The sequence below is a fragment of the Podarcis cretensis genome, assembly GCF_951804945.1.
Source record: "Podarcis cretensis genome assembly, chromosome: 6".
Lineage (NCBI taxonomy): Eukaryota > Metazoa > Chordata > Lepidosauria > Squamata > Lacertidae > Podarcis > Podarcis cretensis.
Window position 1 is genome coordinate 77,714,170 of NC_137175.1, and position 19,334 is coordinate 77,733,503.

Below are 19,334 nucleotides of genomic sequence, written 5' to 3' on the forward strand. Positions count from 1 at the left end.
GCAAAGAGCAAGTTGAAGAAAAGGGTTTTCCTTATTTTCTCATCTTACTCTGTCATCCCAATATGCTCCATAATATGTTAGAGCTGCAGACTAGAAACTCTTGGCAACTGAAGTCTTTTCAAGGACTACTGCCATTGTAGGGGTGTCATGTGAAAATGGTCTAAGACATAAGAATCAAGGAGCAAATATGAAATGGATGGGAGCATTTTTCTGGTATTCTGAACCAGTCAGTTTAATTTAAAGTGATGCAAGAAAAAGTTCAGGTTCTCTTTCAAATAATAGGGTATCTTGTTGCACACTCCTGCTCTCTTTATCTCAGATGCTAACCACAAACCCTGTCTCTACATGTGCACTAACCAAACCTCCAGATTAATTGCAGAAAGCTCTGGAACTGTAATCTCTGCTTTCATGTCTTTCACCTCACATTCTGAGATACTTCTCAGTGAACTCTTTGAAATCTCAATTGTACTAAAATGAACAGAGTTCTATCAAGGCAATCTACATAATATAAAGCAAGGCAAAGCAGCATTGCAGAAATGAATTCTCTCAAATCTTCTCTTTCCCAACTCATTCTTACCATCCTTGCTTAAAACAATTTCTTCAGAAAAATATAGTTAAACCTCCCTACACTGCCATAATTGCTCATTTCCCCTTAGCAACCTTTGACTTGGTCAACCCTTTTCCAAGAATCCAGGTTTGAAACTTCGTCACTGTTACATCCCATAAAGGAATGTTACATAGCTGTAGTTGCAGATAAGAATGTAGTTTCTCTCTTAAACTCTACGGAGCTGTGCACTGGATTCCGCTGAATCCCAGACCCACAACTGGATTGGGCTGAAGTAGTAACAAATCACTACAGGGCAGCCCAGTTTGCCCTAAATCAATTTGCAGATATTTGTGCAGATTTGTAGCACCAAACAGTCTCTCTGAAAGTCAGATAGTGTCTCTGAAATGTTGCAATTTTGAAACACCATGTAATGAGCATGCCAAGATGGGAAGAGTGGGAGGAAGGGATCTGGAGGAAGACTAGAGTGATTTCACTCCACCCAGCACTCTCTATTTGCTTAATAAGCGCTGCAGGGCTAGCCTAGAAGGCTCTCACTTCATCTAACATTCTCCAGTCTTCAGTGGTGTGTGTGTGTGTGGTGTGGTGTGTGTGTGTGTGAAGTCTTAAAAGGCAGAACTATCTTATAAGCTCTTAGAAAGTAAAATGTTTTGTGTGGTTGTTCAGCTTCAGCTTCTTTTCTAACCAATCAATTCTTTTCCTAATCAACCCCTGTCCTGTCCTTGCTGTTAGGAACACCACGGAACTACCTTATACTGAGTCAGACCTTTGATTCATCTAGCTTGGTGACTAGGAGGGTTTCAGTGACTCTCCAGGGTTTCAGATAGGAGTCTCTTCCAGCCCTACTTGGAGAAGCCAAGGATTAAACCCTACCATTGAGCCTCAGTCTGTGGTAGAGAAACTTACTTTAAAAAACCCACAAATCTCCAGTTTACCTACAAGATCGTCTTATCCAATATGGTCCCACTCAACTGCTCTGTTCTGTGGAAACTGGCACTTTTACAGGTGTCACATACTACCTGCACTGCATTTGTAAAAAATTGATCCGTTAGTGTGACAGCACCGACATTCTGGAACTCCTTGACTATAGATATCAGGCAGGCACATTCACTGCTGAAGTCATTCTTATTTAGACAAGGTACCCAGATGCTTAGAAAGGTTGTGCAAGTTTTCATTTGTTTTTTGTCTACATTCTGTATGTTTAAAATTATGGTTGTAAAATTTTTAGTGGTGGTTTTCTTGTTTCATCTTTTTTGTAAACTACTTCTACAATCAAGTGGTATAGAAATTTTATGCAATAAATGCATAAAATAAATGCAATAAATACTGAATTTTAATCTTCCAGGTTCTGAAGTTTCACTATCTCAAGCTTGATGGTGAAGCTATGCACATTCCTACCCCCTTCCCCCACTGTTGGGACCTAGCTTAGAAATTATGTAATGTATGTCATCACAAAGAAGCAAGATCTGGAGACAAATCTAGAGACTGAGCACAGAGTTGCCGACAATTATACGAATGCACAAAGAGAGATTCCCCCGTTGCCACCCTTTGAGTCACACAGTTCATTCTCCTGAGGGACAACAGCATAATAAGGAGAGAGAATAGAGTAGACGAGCGAGGGGCCCCTCAATTTCCTCTAACCTTTCAGTTGCATTCTTCCTCTACTTTGCCTTTTGGATCTTTCTACCCAAAGAGAAGAGGATAGTTCAAACGGAAACATAAGACGACAATTGAGGTGGAGAGGTGAATGTGTGGAAGGATTTGAGTCATCTCCACTTTCATCAAATCAAGGCTCGTCCTTACCCTCTAGTATTTTCCAAAGGACCTTTTAAAAATAAATCCCTAAAACATTAAAATATTTCAAACAATGCTGTGCCGTGAAACCCCCCCCCCCCCACGGAATATTCAGTTTTCTAAAAATTAGGTATGTCTCTAGCTTTTTTTTTTTTACTTTGCTTTGCTTTGCTTTGCTATATAAGATATAAAGAGAAGCAAACAGCATTCATTTAGCCTAACTGTTAAATTAAGGGCCAAAACAGACAGTATGTAAATATGCACAATTATATTCAACTTAGCTGGGTTCCCCCCTTTTATGGTGGTGAACAGGACTGGGACCATGATGCACTGTTTGTGTGCATGTGCGCATACGCCACAGTCCAAAAAATCCTCTTCCCTAAAGCTCTTAATCTCTGTTTCTCTCTTGCCACTGGCTATTCTCTAAAAGGGAAGCTGCTAATAGCATCAATGAAATTTTTCAGTGGGTACACAGAGCAGGCAGTAGGGTAGCCCACCCTTCAGGATTCTCTTGAGGCCAACCATGGAGTTCTGACAAACCACCACTGCTATTTCACACCAGCAAGCGTCAGTGAGGTCCATGAGAAAGGTGCTCCTGCTCAGCCATCACTAGTTAGCTGAGCCCTTAAGAAAATGATAGCACCACAGGGGCTTGTTAATTGCCTTAGCTCTAGGCCAGGGCAGTCAAGTGGCAGTCAAGTGGTCTGAGCAGGAAGGTGTAGGAGATACAAGGGGAATGATGGAAATCAGTTGTGGGAAAATGCTGCCAAATGGAATTAGGAAACTGGAAGAGGTGCTGAGGCTACCTAAAGAGGGACAAAGATGAGGAGCTGGGCCTTCATTCAAACTCCTAGCTTTTGAGATTTGTTCATTCCACCAATAAATCGGTTTTTCTAGTAATTCCCTTACTAACTAAGGGGATTACTCTAAACTGGTGGAAGGAGGAATGATGGAGAAGTCTACTAGAATGATCTCAAGCCCAAAGCCCTGTCTCTGTGGCAAAGTGTAGCAGCTGCTGAACCAGAAGAAAGCCCCTCTCTACACTATACTGGACACATGATTTCTCTTTTTTTAAAAAAATAAACAAAAATAATTCAATTAGTGACAGACAGTGGTGATGATGGTAGTGAAAGACATTGAGTGCCACAGTAATAATAATAAAAAAGATTAGGCATTTGTGTGGTTTTAGCGATGGATGGTTCAAGGAAGATGTATTCAAAACTTGATTTCACAAAGTCAACACAGTTACAGCTGAATACACTCTATGCTGCAAAAGGCAATTCAACATGAAAGAAGAAAAGTGAGAAAGCCACGCAGAAAACATAAAGCAAAATGAATCAGAGAAGCATAAGAAAATAATGCCACACATCTCATCTTTTTAAAAAAATACCCAAAGGAGACTCATCCCAGGAAAATCTGGTGACAATAACCACAGCAGGGCATGTTTACCACAGTATTTCCCATGATTTAATTCTGTAAGGCAACATCATGCAAAGAAAATGCTCCCAAGAATATTGCCTGATTTGGAAATTGCAAATGATGATGGTGATAAACAAATTATGGTGGATGGATAAAAGCAATCAAGTATAACGAAATATATTGATAGCAAAATCTAGAACTTCTGCTTAAGGACTTGGATGGTGCACAGTCCCCCACGCCACATACCACAAAGAGCAGAATAAATTCCTCCCAGTAATGGGTAGACTCTCCTCCTGCAAGAGAGGGGAGTGGTTGTGGTCGGGAGCCGGGCTCTGCCTCAAGCAGGGGGCGTTAGCCCCCTGCCTCCCACTCACCTGGCTGGCGCCCACACCCACGGGAAGACACCCAACCAGGTGCCTGCGAGGGGGCGTGTTTAGCAGCCTAAATTGATGCGGCGCCAGCCTTCCCGGCCTCACTTTTCGTCGTCCCGTCACGAGTAATGGGTGTTACGGTTCTGCGACAGAGGGAATTAACTATGGCTTGCTTGATTTTTACAATGACAATGACAAGACAAGTTTAAACTAACCGCAGCTGGTCATTTTTGAGGTGAGTCTCACCTGATGATCTCAATACACAACTAGGTTGATGGGCGGGGGACGACGACAAAAAAGTCAGAAGAAAATTCACTGAGCTGTATTTGGAAATAGACTAGCAATAGGTGACATTCTTTAAGCACTGGTATAATATGAACTCAACACCATGCTTCATTTGTAGTCTGGTCTTATACGTGAAAACTCCCCCTGATGTAACAAACTGTCATTTCCCTCCTTCTGGTGTACTCCACTACATAGAATCTGGTCCGAGCAACCTGTGCAAGTTTATCTGCAGTGGTATTATTTGCACAATGGAATAATTTAATTAGCAGTAAGAATTAGCAGTCTTTCTCAATAGCTTCAAAACAGCTCCAAAACTATGACAGCAATTTACTGTTGAGGTCATCTGGGAGTGACACTCCTGCAAATCACACACATAGCCAAGAAGTCTTAGCTGAATGCAACTGAAAATAATCTTAGTTAAACAGATATGAGCATACTCCCTACTCTGTACTTGCAATGAAAACAACAGTTGCGTAACATTTGGGTCTTGCATTCCGCCATTTGAGAAGTGCCTGGCGTGCTCTGGTCCATGGGGTCACGAAAAGTCGGACACTAAACGACTAAACAACAACAACAATACAGTGAGAAGAAATTGGATGAAAGCAGACAACTGAGAATCATATAGAGTTGCACTCACTTGCAGCTGAAACTTCATGGGGAGTTGATCCTCTTACTGGTGGAGGAAGGGGGTGCGGTGGGGGGGTGACACCGCCCCCACCCCCCTGGGATGCTTGCCGTGGGTGGTGCCCCCTGGGACGCTCGCCGCTCATGGCGGGTGCACTAGCTCCACCTCTGGACCCTCTGCCTGTAGCTTTCACCCACAGAGTAAGATTGATATTATCATGCATCCTGTTTATGAGGATGCTATGCAACTACCTGGTGGTGGTAGTGGTAATCCTGGAATTTGCCAATGCTGGCTGAATTCCTACCAATTTTAAGAGTTTATCAAAAACAGAGTTGATCAGGAAAGCAGAAGATAAAAGTGCATCAACACTCCTATCATAGAATGAGGCCTATTTTATGCCCAGTCTCAAATTAGGTTAGTACATTTCCATCAAAGTTGAAGTTGATATTCATTGGTAGAAGTTTCCTGTCACATTATATCATCTCACATAGTGAAAGTCAAGTTTGCAAACTCTGCATAAAGTGTTAAGTAATCACCAGATAAAAAAAAATCAATATAGGAACATATGATATGTTCAATATAATATAAGTCCAGCATCCAATTTGCTACAGTGGTCTCTGGGAAGCCTGAAAGCAGGGCATGAACGTAATAGTCCCCTCTGACTGTGGTTCCAGCAATCGGTATTCAAAGGTATGCTGCCTCTGATCCTGGAGACAACAGCACAGAGCCATAGAATCATAGATTTGTAGAGTTGGGAGGGACTCTGAGGGTCATCTGGAAATTTTCTCCAGACTGTGGCCAGTGTGAAGTTTTTTCATGGCCACAAGAGCTCCAGTGGGCACAGAGAGCTCCCATGCCCCACAAGGGTCAACAGCAGAAAGAGGTTGGGTTCACATCACTCTCTTAGAGTGACAGCATGGGCATAGCAGGGGGAGACAGGGGGCAGCTGCCCCCCCCATCAGTAAATATCAACAAAACTCAATACAAATATGAGGTTCTGGTCCCCCACAACCAAAATCCTGGCTATACCCATGAGTGGCATGAGTTGTGTTTCTCTCTCTCCCTCCCCAGCACATTATACAGTGGACGCTTGGGTTGCGAACGTGAGCCATGCGGGAAGCATGTTCGCAACCCACAGTGTCCGCAACCCGCAGCACCGCGTCTGCGCACGTGCAGGTTGCTATTTGGCGCTTCTGCGCATGCGCCGAAACCCGGAGTTAACCCGTTCCTGTACTTCCAGGTTCGGCGCAGTGCGCAACCTGAAATCAAGCAGCCCGAAGCATCTGTAACCCAAGGTATGACAGTATAGGACTTCTCCCCTAACTGTTAACACCTTGGTTAGAGGGGAAATAGAAAAGGCGCAAGAACTCTAATCAGTGTGAAGCTGAATTGAGAAACAATGCATCAAACCATAGGATCTTATAACAAAATACAGGACACATGGGCGCTTTGGATTATGTCATGTGAACACGAATTAAAAACCCAGCCCTGGAAATGCAGTAAACAGGAGCGTGAACCCAGCCAGAGAAACCTGATCTCCCAGCCCATCAACCCCAGTTACAAAGCAGAAGTGAGCCAGGGGAAAGGTGCCTGGAGTGATGAACGGTAGTTGGGTAAGGCAGTGGGAGGGGGAGAATTCAGATCCCCTCACTCAGACACCCCCCTTTGACATTAAAAATCGCCCCATCCCCCACTTCACATATGATTGGGATAAACACATAATTAAGCAAAATGTGGCTTCCCCTGTCTTCTCTAGTTTTACTAGAAAGGTTGCTTACTGAGCATGGTTCCCAAGAAGATTATGCAAGATGATTATGCAGCGTAAAGGATGTGGGCTGAATTACGAAAAAGCAGAACCCAAAGATAATGTGGTATTGCTGCATGTTACTTAGGAGCAATATAGTTCTGCAAAATCTGTTCTTAATCCCACAGTTTGGTTTTCTGATTCATTTTCCCTTCTTTTAGAAGCAATTGTCTTGGGAGCAATCAAGAACCACAAAGAAGAAAACCCATATGTTCCAAGATTAATTTCAGCAGAGAGCTACATTACTTTCAAGACTGTCTATGCCTACATAATATTCAGAATGATGTATACATCCAATAGCTGGGGAGCAATTTTTTTCCCTAATTAAAACTGGTGACACCTATTCAATGGCTCACTTTTAGAATTATCTACCCAATACAGAGCCCACACCTGATTGGAAGGAGGCTAGCTCAGAGAATAACTCATGTAGAGATGCAGTGGGCAGCCTCCTCTGAGGGTAATTCTGGTGCAGACCTCTATAGGAGATGACTGAATGATTCAACTGCATCCACTTGGCTTAGTAGATGGACATTCTATCCTGGAATGGTACACTGAGCAAACAGGGGCCTTAAAACAATCAACCAGTTTCTCATGGGACACCAACAGTTCCTTTGCAGCACATTAGTGTGCTCTGGCAAACCATTTAGGAATCACTGACTTAGATGATTATATAAATCTGGTTTGATCACAACAAATTAATTGTCCAGTTGATAACAACAAATTAAGTGTCCACTGCAATGCAGTGACATTAAATCTGTGGGGCATATACCAACCCAGCTGGAGAAAGAGGAGAGAACAGAAGATGGAAGTGTAAGTGGAGGGGGTACCTTTCCCCATCCTTTGAACCCCCTGGGAAACTTACCAAATCTGCTGTAACTGGAACTGGGAAGGTGTGTCAGAAGGAAAATGAATTGATATGGATTTCTATATATTCATAAATTTGTACTAATGGAACACTTTATATGTAGTTGTTTATTTTTGCAACATTTTATTTAAGTTGTCGATTGTAGCTTCAGTTTTTTGGTACACTGCTTAGAGTTCTTTTAAATATATTAAGCAGGATAGAAATTAAATATAATCAAATCAAATCTTTATTTTGAGGAAACCAAACCCAATGGACTGGGTCCCCAGAAATCTCTCACTACTTGGAGATTAGGGTGTACATAATATTTTAGCCTTACTGCACTGGTGCTGATATACAAAATGTTCTTTCACAATGCAATCCTAAGCATGTTTACTTGGAAGTAAGTTCCACAGAGATAGGTGTGCATATACAGTGGTATCTCGGGTTACAGACGCTTCAGGTTACAGACTCAGCTAACCCAGAAATAGTAACTCGGGTTAAGAACTTTGCTTCAGGATGAGAACAGAAATCGCGCGGCTGCAGTGCGGCGGCAGCAGGAGGCCCCATTAGTTAAAGCGGTCTTCAGGTTAAGAACAGTTTCAGGTTAAGAACGGACCTCCGGAACGAATTAAGTTCTTAACCAGAGGTACCACAGTACAGTATTTGCAGCCTTAGCATGCAGCTAAGAAACTTCTACACTTTCCACTTTATTAGCTGCATCATGCTCAGAAAACTTATGGATGTGTTTGAACAACAGGGTTTGTTTTTTTAAAAAAAATGTTAAGTCCATGAAGTTTCTCATGCTGCAAAATCTGGAAAAGATTACACAACTGGGGAAATTATGAAGAAAAAATGGGATTCCTGAGTCAGTTAATGGAAATTGTGGACTACAAGCAACTATTGAAATGATTCTGTGGAACTAGAGTAATAATTATAGTAAATTGCTAGGGTGAAAAGGTGAGATGAAGATTTGACATATACTGGGTGGGAAGATGTATGCTGCCTTTGCTTCCACAATAGACCTTTTGTTCCAGAATATGCCTTTGTTAGTGGAAGAAAAGGGAAGGTGTTTTTTGCCAATTCCTCCTCACCGCTGCAGCTCAGTGTCCCCACACCCTTAAAACTAGTCCCAGGGAGCTGACGGAGAGGCTCCGCCACAGGGTGGAAAGTGGTGTGGGAGGTTGGGCACCAATTAGATACCACTCAATGTCAGTCTCAAACATTCATTCTCATGGGCATACAGATTTCCCACAACTTGCAAGTTGTATCTGTTACAGCTCCTAAATGTGTTGCCGGTGCTCCTGGCACCATGTTCCCTTCTCAGCATTCTTGGGTTGGTTCTGCTGCAATGTGCTTTAAATGTATGGGGTGCATGCTGCCCAAGTTGTTTGCTTTGTGGCACTGCAACACTTTACTTTTGTGCTCTGTAGGCACATCCAAAAGACCAGAATAGAACAATTGCAAAAAGTCACTGCTTGGTGTTATCAGTGGTAAAAAGGATTGGGTGTTCATTCATCCACCATAGATTTAATTGCTGCTATTTAATGCAACATAAAATTATTTTAATTATTATGTTTCATTATTTTTTATATATTCTGTAAGCTGCCCAGATTGGCTGTGGAAACCCAGTCAGATGGGTGGGGTATAAATAATAAAATTAAAATTTTTATTATTATAACATAGCCATCTCCATAAAATTCAGTATATTCACTTTACAAGATGACAGGCTAACCTTAGTAAGAAAAGATTTGCTGTAGTCTGTATCCTGGTGGTTTGCGGGAAACCCCAGTGCTGGAAAGAATTTGAGTGAATAGCTTCCAGTCTGTGACTGACTTGCTCATATACTATTTCTCCTGTAGTGTGGTCACTCCAAAAGATGTATGATCTTTTGGGGTAGATTCTTGCCATCTCATCAATGGAATTAGAACATGCAGTGGGATCCTCATTGCCTGTGGGCAATAAGGATGGCGCGGGAAGCAAGCACGGCACCTGGAGACTGAGAGAACCACAGATAAGTCAGACTTAGTAAAAGTGAAAGCTGAGTCATAAGGAATTTGTGTTTGAAGATCAAAGAAAAGTCCAAACTCATGTGTACAACCACATTATGCACTTGATTAGTTCACCGTATCTGAACTCTGGGATAAAGAACTAATGGCCACCAAAAGTTCAAAGAGGGTCTTTTGTCCCACCAACCCTCCCAACCATTGCTGTACATTCCCATGTGCCAACTTTGATTCCCACTGTAGTCCTGTAATTTCTTTTTCCAGGATGGCAGTTTTCTCAGTGCTGCTGCAATTTGCAAGGCAGGGCAGGGCAGGATAGGACAGGGGATGAGCACAGACAAGAGTGCTGGACTAGACACAAACCCTATTGCTACACCTCCAAAGTGAAACTTTATGCTTCTACCCAAGGTGTGGTCTCATTCTTACTCTTATGCAATGGAACTTCTTCTCTGACTTTGCCGTCTATTCTTACACACAGCCAGACAAAATAAACCACCCTCATTCCCCTCAAAGATCTTCAGTTCTTAAAGGGGTTTAACAATTGATGTCTCTTCACAGGGAACTCCAGGGATTGTAGCTCTGTGAGGGGAATTGGGTCTCCTAACAACTCACAGTTTCCAGGATTCTTTGGGGAAAACCATTTAAACCGTTTAAAGTGGTATGATACTGCTTTAAACATATAGTATAGATGCAGCCATACTGAAATAGGATGAGATTGCACTTCAAATAAGTGATTGCCATTTTGTATTAATGAGGAAGTACATTGGCACTATAGAGTTGTATCAATACATTTTGAATTGTATGCTAGGACAACTTCTCAAGAGGATAGCAAATTCCTTCTTATACATGAACCCACTTAAAAATATATCATACCTATTATACACTGACAAAATCAAAATGTGGGCAGTATTCAGCTACCAGGCTGATGGCATTACTTGTTTCTTTTTAGGTTGTGGAAGGAGGTTCTAGGCAATTAATTATGTAGCAGAGGACTCTGTTCTATGAAATAACTTGGTTACAGAAAACCTTGCATGCTAAATTGAGTGAGTAAGCAAACAAACACAGACATGGTTCCTGATGTTTAGAAGTGTGAAGACTGCAGCACTGCCAGAGGCTTAAAAACAACTTTTCCCCACCAGTTCAGGCAAAATCTTAAAGCTACATACTTTTAGTATGAGCTTCCCTCTAAACAGTGAAATAAGTTATACTTACCACCCACTCATTTTTTGGGTGGAAACGTTCCTCTAGTATCACTTCCCTGATTGATTTTCTGTGGAAGCATGTCACTAGGAGCTATTGGCATTTGTAATATTTGAGCTTATTTACAAACGTACAGCTTGAACATAGTTGGATCACAGTTTAAGCAAAGATTGTATTTTTTTCTGTTAAGGTGATGCAATGGTGGGATAACACTTGCTTTGATGCAATGCCATCTAGCCTCCCCACAAATAAATCAGGATGAATGCTCATTAAATAGCCAACATAATCTCTCTGCAAACAAATGAGGCTGAAATCTCATTAAACAAGTAGTCCAGAAGTGACCTCCTGTCTTAATCGCACTTGAAAACTGCAGCTTTTGACTTCTGTTTCCTTAATAACACCTATTACAACATCTTTTGGGAAATGGGGTTGTATCTGTTTTTGACCCATTCGTAGGAGTTAAGAAAGATCATCCCACATTTAGTTTCCATGGAAATGGAATAGCCTGATGACTAACATTCCTTTTTTCAAGCCCATGAGTCTGGCCAACTTATTGTCCCACAGCAAATCAGAGAATGCATATATTCAAAGAAATCTGACAGAACAGATGACTGTTGTGGTATCTTGGTGTGGTAAAATAAAACTGGATAGGGCTGAGTTTTGTCAAGGTGGGCTTTGCAGAAATTGTTGATAGCAACAAATAGTAATGGCAGTTATGTGATGTTTCACAAACCCTTATTAGTTAAAAAGGAATTTGGTCACTACCATGCGCAAGTGATCTGAGGATGCCCTTAAAAGCTGACAAAAATAAAGAGCATAATCATCAGTTCGAGCAATTGCAACATGTCAACACATAGCATGCTCAGCCAAGTAGTCATGGAGATGCCACGTCTAAAGCAAGCAGCAACCAAAGCATAAAGCAACCTTTAGTTCTGTGTACATTCCTAAAGAATCAAGCTGACAGCATAATCCAATCATCTATCGTGCGCATGAGCGAGTTATACTGCCCATAAGTCTGTTTGTATTAGCACAACACAGCTAGGACTGGCTTATAGAATTTGCAGAATCAAGTGTTGAAGCCTTTCCTGGATCTGATTCCTCAATAAACGATCCTGGCAGGCATACCTTCAGACTCATAACTGTTTCCTTACACATTAAACAGATGATGCACATCTCCATCTATTTTGTGGCCACTTCCCAAGAAACATGGAACAGTAATATGGGAAGCAGCTCTCATGATTGCAACTTCAGCTTGGAACCAAACGTTCAATGATTTTGAACTTGCAGCCAAACCTTAAAAGGAGCCAAACCTCTAATGACAGATTCCACAGTTGCCAGTGACTGCTTTTAAACCATTCCAAAATGACTGTCTAACATTCAGTCACTCACTCTCACTCACACACTCTGAGTTATTAAGGAAGGAAGCCAGCCAGCCTACCCCAATTATCAAACAAGCACACAAATTAGATTTGTACTTTTAGGCACTCCAGAACACACAGAATCTAGGAAGCAGAACACAGATTATATCCTTTCACCTCACTAACACATGCAATAGCAAAGGAACATTAAAGCAGCCACAGAACAATGTCCAAAATTTTGATGGGATCATATACAGGACACACATGCCATGGAGTAGTTATATACATATCTCACTGTAGGCATCACCTTGGTGAACAAAGTCAGGCCCTGTTCATGTGAACTGACACCTTTCCTGTTTCTGCCACAGGGCTGGTGAATCTGTGACCCTCTAGTTGTTGCGGACTCTGGCTCCCAACATACCTGACTATTGGCCATTATGGCTGGGGTGGATGGAAGTTGGAATCCAACAACATCTAGAAGGCAACACATTTCCCAGCCCTGCTCTAGTGGAGGATCTAGAAGCTATGAAAGGAGGTGGGTTATTCCAGGTCCACATATATCATTACTTACTGGTGCTATCTGTCACTATTACGTAGGCTAGCAGGTAGCAATTAAGGTAGTAGCACAAGCCAAGAAGCTGAGTGGGGAAGGCAGGACAGGAGCAGTCTTGCTCTGTTGGAATGAAGGGGCCTGGTGTGCATCCAATTTAATAACTTCCCCTAGCCTCACCCAGCTTCTACCAGTGCAGAGGTGAGCAAGAGGACAAACACTATTACTTCTGAAAGATTTGTTCTGTGGCAGCAAATGGTCCACTCTATCACTGTCTCCTGCAACATCTTTCTGCTGTCCACAGGGCTGCTGACTCTTAACACACCATGGAAGACACAGACATTTTGTGAAGATGACTGCAGACTTGCAAAGTGTAAAATTGCACCTGCTGATCAGGTCTTTTGAACAGGTCTTTTGTATGTGCATACAAGCCAGCTTGTTGGGGGCATGAACCAAGGGCCACATTGGCCAGCCAGACTCCACCCTGGGCAGGTGGACAGCACAGCCCCACTTTGCTCCGGTGGAGGTGGAGTCACTCTGGTAGCAGCGGTTTTGGCTAGGCTGGCACCCACCCATCCAATATCGAAATAGCACTGAGAATATTTCTCACTATGCCAGTAAGTGTAGCATCTTGTGAACATAGTTTCAATAAATTAAAACTCATAGAAACTACTTAAGATCAAGTATGAATGAAACCAGACTAACAAATCCCGTGATCTTGTCCATCAAGTATGAACTAGCATCAATAACAGACTTTGATGAAATTATTACTGAGTTTTCTTTTATTAAAGCAAGAAAAATAAAGTTATTACTGAGTTTTCTTTTATTAAAGCAAGAAAAATAAAGTTCTAATCACATCAGACTTCATTGAGGAGATTGCTATTTAAAGCTAGAGTTGGCCTAACTTGACTTTAAAAAAAGAATTCAAATAACAACTCTTGTGAATAAGAACTTGTAACTTGTGACTTGTGAATAATACTAATAATAGTTTTCTTACTTTATATCAACCAAATTACACAGATATTGCAAAAGCAATGCCATTTTACATCATACAGTATTATAATGTAAAGTTATCATTGCGGAACAAATCAGCATGATATTGTTTGTATGTTTCATTTAGGCCTATCTGTGTATTGTTTTACAACTGAATTACATAAAAAACATGTCAAATGATATCACAATGTCATTTTCTTTGCTGAAACCTTTTATTAAGAATTAATAAATTAAATATTGGATTTTCTGTGAAAAAATTACAAGGTGAAGTGTGTGATGAATTGAATGGGTGGAGGGGAGAGTTGGAGGAGAGGCAGAAAGAAGAGCTAATTTGTCCATGGCTAGGGGGCGCAATCTGGACGGTTCTGCGAGGGGCACAAGATCTCCCACCTCCTTCCCATGGCCCAGCGCCTCGCTTACTGGGCTTTGAGATGGTGCCCCCTAAACTCAGTGCATGTGCACTGCTCACACAGGCCTAAATCTGCCCCTGTACAAGTGGTCTAAATAACTAAAGAATAAAATTAAACAGAATTAAAGCTTGTGAGATTGCTTGTTTGTTGGTTTGTTTCTCCTTCTTATCGATTTTTTATATTGCCCTTCAATATAAAATCACCAGGGTGATTTACAGACAAGAATTACCTCATGGATAACTCTGGAATAAAAGGTTCATGGATAGTGATTTAGTAAGCCAGCCTGGTCTGGTTACTTTTGCATTGCAAGGGAGTGATTCACAAGCTTCCTACTCTACTGCAGTCCTGCTGTTGTGAGTGAATCGCCCCCTCAGACTTCTATCCAGCAGTGACAGAGAGGACTATCCTCTGTAGGGAAAAATTCTCAGGACAATGTGTTCCATTCAGCATGTGGTTTGAGGAGGTGTGGTTTGGATAGCATAGACTAGAGTATGATGACCTCCAGATGTGCAAATTTCCATCAGCCAGCTTTTCCCCCTCAATACAAGGTAGACTCATACTCCAAGACACTATCATTCTCTGCTCAGCCAGAGTTATAAATAAACTCCTTAGTTCTAAAAATATTTCTGATTAAAAACTATTAAGGTTTTTTTTTTTTAACCTCCCAAGAATATTGCTGCCTCATACACCATCGAAAGATTCTGGAGTCAATAGTATGATGGGTTTCAACTGCAGACTGCAAGTTTCAGGTCTCTGCTCAGCAGGGAGAGTGACTTGGGCAAGTCAATATCTCTCAGGCTAATCTGAATGATTGAGAGGATTAACATGAAATAATGCATATTGATAAATCAACATGTGAGGTACTGGTCATGTGTTGTACAGTCAAACCTCGGTTGTCGAACATAATCTGTTCCGGAAGCCCGTTCAGCTTCTGAAATGCTCAGCTTCCAAGGCACGGCTTCTGATTGGTTGCAAAAGCTTCTTGCACTCAAGTGGAAGCCGCGTGGGACATTTGGCTTCTGAAAAATGTTTGAAAACCAGAGCATTTACTTCTGGGTTTTCGGCGTTCGGGAACCAAAACGTCTGAAAACGGAGCAGTTCGACAACTGAGGTTTGACTGTAGTACATTTTTGCATAAGAGAAAAGTCTGGAAGACAATATGTTTTGAGTGTTCTACAAGTACTCATGATATTGTGGGTTTGTGACCATTTCCAGCAATAACAACAACAACAACAGCAATTATTTGTATCCTACCCATCTGACTGTGTTGCCCATCTGGAGTTAAAACTCATTGCTGAGTTAAAACGCAACAAGCTGAGTTAAAACTGTTGCATTTCAAAACACATTTGTATGCCTTTGTACATATCAGTACAGCTGAATACATCTCCAAGTTCCCTGCTGTCTGTCCACACCAGTCGGTGAAGGGGAGGGTGGGTGTGGTATGTCTTCATGTAGTTTTCTTTTGTTTGTTTTTTAATCAGATGGAGCTGTTATGAAGCAAATGCATCAAAATGCAGTATTTCTCAAGAAACTATTTGATAAATATGGACAAACCAGCAGCAGGAGTGCTCTGGATGGAGAGTAAACAGGAATGTGTACACAGCCCAGCTGACAGCTATCCCTTTGCTGTCAGTCTCTGGGGTGAAGAGTGGGAAGAAAGAGTTAGAAGGAAGTAACAAGCAGAGCCTATAAATTTTCTGGCAGTCATTGCTATCATCTCCTTATGGCTTCTCTCAGGAGACAAGCAGTCTTATTTTGCAATGACTGTAATTTTTAAACTGTCTTCATGCAAACCACATTGCTTTAGTCAGTCCAAGAGCTTAGAAAAGTACAGATGACAGTCTGTTGGTCCCTCTGTCCAGGAAGGGGAATATCAAGCAGAAAATTTGATGTATATGTTAAACTCTGGCTATTGCTGACCCCTGGGCATCCCATCCAAAAACACTCCCATGCTATGAACCTAAAACAAAGTCCAACCATCTACAGCAAGCAATCTCATTTTCTCTCAGTTGATGGATCATCTGTCTTTTATGGACTCCAGGACTGAAACTGCTGGTCCTTTCTAGATTTGACTAAAAAGGATAACAGAGAGAATAATGAAGGGGGAAGAAATTAACATTCCTAACGCCATGTTTTTTGTGTAGAACAGTGATGGCCAAACTTGGCCCTCCCATCATCCCTAGCTAACAGGACCAGCGGGAACTGTAGTCCAAGTTTGGCCATCACTGGTGAAGAACATGTACTACACCGTGTCTTCAGTAACCTGCCTACTAGTCCTGTTCCATAGCTGAGCCAGGAAAGGAATCACAGTCCTGGGATATGAAACAGTTTGAAATGGACCCCAAGCTATCTAAACATAGTTGCACCAAGTCTGATGCCCTACAGGTCTATTCAAAAGTAATCTCCATTGAGTTTCATGTGACTTACTGTCAGAAAAAGAATGTATAAAATTGCAGCCTTACAGAGGAATCCTAAACTGGTGAAACTTACACTGGCTTGAGTTACCCCTGTTCCAAACTCTGTTCCTGGCTGAGCCTGCCTGAGCCTGGCGGAGAAAACAAGCCTTTAAAAAAGAGTTTGAGTTATACTACCTTTCTTGCTGGCTTAAGTTCCACCAGGCTACCAGGTCATGTGACTGAGCAGGAAGAGGTTTAGAATAATTCTATCTTTGCTCCACCACACACCTAGAACATCCCTTTTCTGGTGTAAATCCCCTTGGCTTAAGTTCCACTGACTAAAACAGCATAGCCCAGGCTCAGATGGGTTAAAGGAGTTGAATTAGTGTATCTCTGGCTGAGTCATGATAGAGTTATGCTAGCGCAGCCCTCGTAGAACCCCAGATCATCTTGGATAGCCCAACATCCACCTATTCCAAACTTGCTCATCATGGCAGATATTGGGTCTGGATTGCTATGACAGCTAATGTTAGCTAGATTTAGTGGGATTAAACTCATCAAAAGCCAAGTATTTCATCTTTACTAGGTTCAAGAATAGTTTGCATGCGTATTTAAATGTTTCTTTCTTCAGATTATGTTTGGCATCTTTTTCACCGGAAAAAAAGTGCTGTTACTTAAATCAACACTAGCAGCACTGGATGACACCCAGGACAATGCCTTCTAATAACAAACTTCCAGTTTATGATAAATCAACATATTGTACTACTTTAAGAATGGAAAATTCATGTGGGTGATCCTGCAGAGAACAAACATAATAATTATGTAATTTTCATGAGCTTTCTGCTGAGAAAATTTATGGCAACCAAATGTATCTTGTTATTAAATTTCTTACCTCTTGTGACTTCATTGTAATGGCATGTCATTTCCATATAAGCGTATATATTATAATATTTGGGGTTTTCCTTTTGCTTTTTGGCAAAGCCCAAAATCTTTGGCAATTTTTGCTTTGATTACCTAATCTGGATTTGTATTGGAGGGAATGGACTGAGTGGGGTGGGCTTTGGATCAGAAATAGAGGAAATTATGTCAGGGTTTTTTTCCAGCTGAAATTTATTATATGCTTGCCTAAAAAAAAGTTCAAGGGAGATAATGATGCCCAAACCCCCATTTGCTCTGAGAGACTGTGTTGCTTCATCCAACATTTAATACAAATAACCAACAGTACTTATTCCCCTAGATGTTTGACTCATGCACCACTACAGTTCCAAAGGTGATTTGGTTTTAGTTCCAAACACATATTATGAAATTCCTTAAAAGGCAATAATAGAAATATCACTTTGAATGAATTAACTAAAGTGAAACTGGTGTTACACTGCAAAAAAAATTAAAACCTGAGCATTGTTGGGAAGGCAGGAAAACCCTTCCAGAATTATTGACAGTCAAGGGATTTTGATTGATAAAAGGAAGGTTGACCAAGATTGTTTGCTTTTCATTGCTGAAAATATTGAAATGGGACACTGATCCTTTGTACTGATTCTAAGGTTTTATTATTATTGTCATAAATTTGATGGTTCCAGCTGCTTTGGTGTAGTGACTCATAATATTCAGTTATGGTTAACAATCAAATAAAAGATTTAAAGACTGGCGTGAAGTATTCGAAAATAGGGTTTTGTGGATTATTATTATTTAACTGCTGTGATGTGTTGTTTGGACACCCATTGAACCATTTCATAAGACAACGGTTCACAATAATATCTCTGACAGCTGTGGAAGTCCTTGTTGCTGTCTTCAGCGCCGAATAAGACAATAAAGGTAAAGCAAAAGTAAAGAACCCCTGGACAGTAAAGTCCAGTCAAAAGTGGCTATAGGGTGCAGCACTCATCTCGCTTTAGGCTGAGGGAGCAGGTGTTTGTCTGCAGACAGCTTTTGGGGTCATGTGGCCACAGTGTTCCACTTCTGGAACACTGTGACGGAAGCAAGAGCGCACAGAAATGCTGTTTGCCTTCCTACCACAGTGGTACCTGTTTATCTACTTGCACTGGTATGCTTTTGAAATGCTAGATTGGCAAAAGCTGGGACAGAGCAATGGGAGCTCATCCCAGCATGCAGATTCAAACTGCCAACCTTCCGATCGGCAAGCCCAAGAAGCTTAGCGGTTTAGACCTGCATCCCTAAGACAATACATAGAATGCAGCTGTGTATCTTGCTATTCCTTAACTAATTACAGGCATGGGAAACCTAATAGTTACAGGGAAGGCAGCATATAGGCAGTGGACACTTGTCTTTTCACTCCTTCACCATGACCAGAATAGAGATCACTGTCACCGCCAAGTGTGGCAAAGAGCCAAAAGACCCCCTTTGGCACCATTGGAAACTCCCCCCACCCTGCCCGATTCCCAGCTGTGTGGGTGTTGCTCTTGGACCTGGGGAATTTTTAATTACACTTGGATGAAGTTGCTCACTTTCTGACACCTGGGTATGCCCATTTATGACATAATTCTCAAACGGCCTCATCACCCCTTGCTGGCAATAGACGTCAATATGAGAAATTGAACTTGAACAGGAAACAGACAAGTACGAAATAAACTTGGCTGTAGACATAATTTCATGAAATGTGATTAAGCTTTCTTGTAGCTGGGATTACTACTTCTGTACCTGCAAAGTTAGTAACATGGAACATAGTGAGAGAGGGAGAGAGAATAAACCTAGAGTCCAAA

The 19,334-nt window shown here is 41.5% G+C and overlaps 1 protein-coding gene and 1 long non-coding RNA gene across 4 annotated transcripts in view; both read right to left on the reverse strand.

Annotated features, from left to right (window-relative positions):
- Positions 1-19,334, reverse strand: part of SLC44A3 (solute carrier family 44 member 3) — a 96,772-nt gene that overhangs the window by 47,240 nt on the left and 30,198 nt on the right. The gene's annotated exons all lie outside the window — the stretch shown is intronic.
- Positions 9,351-13,211, reverse strand: LOC307218994. The gene is made up of 2 exons (XR_013840234.1): positions 10,923-13,211; positions 9,351-9,696 (listed from the first exon to the last, which is right to left on the reverse strand). It is a non-coding gene; the product is annotated as an uncharacterized lncRNA (long non-coding RNA).